This window comes from Pinus tabuliformis, chromosome 4_2 (genome assembly GCF_031772625.1).
Source record: "Pinus tabuliformis cultivar Carrire ecotype Pingquan chromosome 4_2, CPIR1, whole genome shotgun sequence".
In the NCBI taxonomy this organism is placed as follows: domain Eukaryota; kingdom Viridiplantae; phylum Streptophyta; class Pinopsida; order Pinales; family Pinaceae; genus Pinus; species Pinus tabuliformis.
In genome coordinates, this window is record NC_142304.1 from 521,209,342 (window position 1) to 521,213,705 (window position 4,364).

Sequence of the window (4,364 nt, forward strand, 5' to 3'; positions counted from 1 at the left end):
AAGAGGTTTCTTTCCTTCTTGTTCTTGTTCCTACTCTATCCTAATTATTATAACTAAACTATATAAAATATATCTTGACATCTAATTCCTTATTTCACTCATCTTATAAAAATCTACTAACACAAATACAAGAAGGTAGCTTCTTTCTTGATCAGGTGGCTCCAAACACATGCAGAAGTCCAAGAGGGCTCAGAAATGGTCAAAATTCCAAGCGGTTAGATTTCTCTAAAACTAGCACTAGATCGAGCTGCTCATCACGCTGATTGAATGACACTCACATCTGAGCTCATATGAAGAAGTTAGAGAAAGTCAAAGTTCAAGGTTGACTTGGCCAAATAGCAGGGTTAATGGACCTACAAATTGAACCGGCAACGGTCACATGGGGAGGATTGATCGAGGTGGATCCAAACACTTGCAGAAGTCTAAGAGGGCTTAGAAATGGTCAAAATTAAAAGTGGTCAGATTGCTCTCAAAACCGCACTTGAGAATGGAATCTTTGGAAAATCATAGGGAATCTAAAAGATTCCTACAGGCCTAGATTTTAACGGTGTCGAAATTCGACAAATGGATAGTCGATTTTACACCTCTCAATGACAGAAATTTAGTGGTGCGGTCATTTTTTGCATTTGAGCCTTCCATTTTTTAGCAAACTCAGAGGTGAAGGTACATGAATTAGTCATGCAATGTTTTCCTTCATAATTGTTGCGCTGATGTATTATGTTTTGAGATCCCTGTTTGATGTTATGTTGTGGGATCAATTTTTCCACATTATGTGAGATGAATTTAGCTTGTCATGCTATGTATTATTGTGGAAATCCATATGTAACTGTGTTGAAGGGATGCTTATTGCCACATTGTGTGAGATCATTTTAGTTTGTCATGCTGAGAGGAAGCCTTCTTGAGTGAGAATTCCTGCAAGCGAAACGTCTCATGGAGAGACAAGCCACTCCTGTTTGAGGGTGTACGTCTTTGCTATGACATAGAGTCTTCCAAGAAAATCATCATATCTTTCAACATTATATGAAGCGGCCTCCACCATCTTGACTCTAGGACCAGAGATGTAGCCCACACTAGGTGAAATCCGTTATCAAATGTTTCATGTTTTGACTTGCTGATCGTTGTCATGTTTCCTCTTGCTTAATCATGCATATGAATTCTTTTATGCTCTTTTAAATGTGATTCTAACAACATCACAAAAGTAAAATATCTTGGATAATTTCGGTAGCTAAAGGAACCCAGATGAAGTTTGATATCAGAGCGGTCTTCTTGCTGATGTGAATTGTGAACGTGACCAATTGAATGTGAAGCAATGGAGGATGACAAAGACATGTATCAGGCCATGCTCAGGATGTCCAAAATGGTGGACATGTTGTATGAAGATTATGAGAGATAGGAGAAAGAAGAAAGAAGAAGTAGAAATCAATGTTTCATCCACATCTTCTAGTGTACACTCATTGCCTTCATCGTCTTCTTATCATTCGAATGAGGATACCAACCAGAGTCTTCAAGCATATAACATTGAATTGAAGATGCTTCTACGAGAAGAGAAAGAGGAGAAGAATCGATTACAACTTCAGTTGTAAGCAGTAGAGGAAACCTTGGAATAATTGAAGTGCAACGACCAGAGTCTTCAAGCAGAGCATGTTGAATTAAGGAGGCTTCTACAAGAAGAGAAAGAGGAGAAGCAGAGACTACAGCTTCAACTACAAGCCACGGAAAAGACCTTGGAGGAGTTGAGGCGCGACAAAGGCTTAGAAAATCCCTCATCACCTGTTTCAAAATTGACAGTTAAGGTAAACAATGTTGATTTTTCTTTAGATTCATTTTCACATGACACTATTTCTGTTGGAAATGTGGAAGTACCAATTACAGGAAACGACATGGGTCTCCTTACCAAGATGGGGTACAAAGGAGGAGGACTTGGTGTTAATGGCCAAGACATAACTCAACCATTGGAGGTTGTGAAGAGACCTCGATTCGCAGGTTTGGGATACACCAAAGGAGAATGCTCAAAGGTGTCAGAAGCTTCCACGACATTGTTGAAACCATTGAGGAAAGAGAATGATGGGAATAGATCACCATCATCCTATGACAATGCATAGTGTAGAGAAAGAGCTACGACAAGCTCTCATCACCATAATTACACCAAGGACAGTGACGAAATGTAGAACAAGTCTCAGTATTCTAATGTTCATTTCAATTACAATCATGTTGTTAATGATGAACATAAATCATGGCATCAAAAAACATGTACCTTTTGTGGTTTACATAACCATTTATTTTCTGAGTGTTGGAAGAGAATGGCAGCATGAAAGAGGATGAGGCATGAAATGCCTTCTCGACAATAGGGAAAGAAGCATGTTAAGCAGATCTGGAGGAAGAAGACTTATTGCAGTCATTGCAATAGAGGTGGTCATCAAAGAGCCATGTGTTGGAGGCTCCACCCATAGCAGTGCCATAGAGACAAAGCGTCCGTGCATGAACCAGTTGAAAATTTAGTTGTTTGACAAGCGAATCCACCACATGGAGATGATCCATTCACTTTGATAAGTGAGATATGGTTTTTCTAGATGTGTTAGCTTGTCATGGCCGTATTTTTGTAAATCATGTGTTGCAGTTTACATTGTAAAAGTGATGATGTGTTTTCCATCACTTGTTGAAGCAACAATGATATTTTGGCCTTGTTTTCATAGCTGGGGTATTATTTCCATTTTGATGTAAACTTTACCACATAGTATGTGTTATAAACTTGTGGCAAGTATGGGATGCTTGGGTCATTAGTTGGTCATGTAAATTAAGCATGTAATTTGCAAAAATGTACTACAGGTTTGCAAAGGATGTAGGTGTCATCTCATCGCTTATGGCTCCGAAGAACAAAGGTGAAGGAGAAGGAAGGGTGACCTATCAGGACACTTGTGGTGCAGACGATGTACAAATTTGCAAATTATTTTCATGATTTTGGAGGACCAAAAGCTCCTCATTGGGGAGGATTGATCCAAGTGGTTCCAGAAACATGAAAAAGTCTAAGAGGGCTCAAAAATGGTCAAAATTAAAAGTAGTTAGATTTCTCTCAAACCAGCCCCAGATCATAGTGCTCATTGCCCTAATTCCAATAGTGTGAACGTCACTCAAATCCGAGATCGTATGAAGAAGTTAGAGCAAGTCAAAGTTCAGGGTTGACTTGGCCAAATGGTAGGGTTAATGGACCTACAAATTTCACCGATAGCGGTCACCAGAATCTAGCCTCTGGGACGGGTGAAATTGTCAAATTGTTAATTTTCCCAATATCCCTTATTTTCGTTGAAACTAAAAATAGCCCATTTGTTTAACAAAACAAAAAAAATATTGAATTGGGGTGTGGGCCATAACCCCTTCCACCCCCATCACATAACAAATATATATATATATATATATATATATATATATATAATAAACGGGCCACCTGTCGACGGACCTGGTCCCCACACAGTTGCCACTTGTCGCAGCCGGAGACGGCAGGGCTTAAACCTGCTCGGCCAACCTAGCCAGCCCGCCTCCTGGGCGCCTCCACATAAAACAACACAAACCATATTAAACTTAAAACAAACCATTTGTTTAAAATTAATAAACGTTCCAAAAAATTTGTTAACCAAATGTTATTTGAGGTCGGGCAGGGGGTTGAAATCTTCGACCTCCGCTGGCCTAATCTAAGGCTCCACCAACGATGCAATGACCATGACCTTGTTAATTTTTCCCATCAAAACGTATAAGAACCGACTCATGCCATTCGATCGGGGGGGAGAGATCAGCGGACCATTGAGAAAAATAAGAGCATTTGCAGGTGAAACCAAGACCCAATTTCAGAACCATGCATGGGCACAATTTTTTAGAAGAAGAATATTCTTTGATGCTAAAAAGATTCCTTGGGAGGTAAATTTTCATTTTGTCAGAATGATATGAAGTTTACGGTTATTTTAACCAGAATTTCATAGGGAACACGATGATGAAATTAGAATCACCATCTGAGTAGCAGATTTTTAGATTCCTAGTAGAGAAGAAGATTTGAAGAATCTTGAGGGAATCTTCCAGATTCCTTAGAGGCTGAAATTATCTAGAGTCAGAATGTAGCCACCTTTATATTCAAAAGTCTCGGAATCTCATAAGGATTATGATGGTGAGATTAGATTTGTGATCTGAGTTGCAGATCTCCAGTCAGTCTAGAGAACAGAATCTTTGGAGAATCATGAGGAATCTAAAGGATTCCTGCAGGCCCAGATTTTGATGGTATTGGAATTCAAATAATGGATTGTCGATTTTACACCTCTCGATGACAGAAATTCAGTGGTGTAGTCAGTTTTTATAGCTAAGCCTTCCATTTTTTGGTT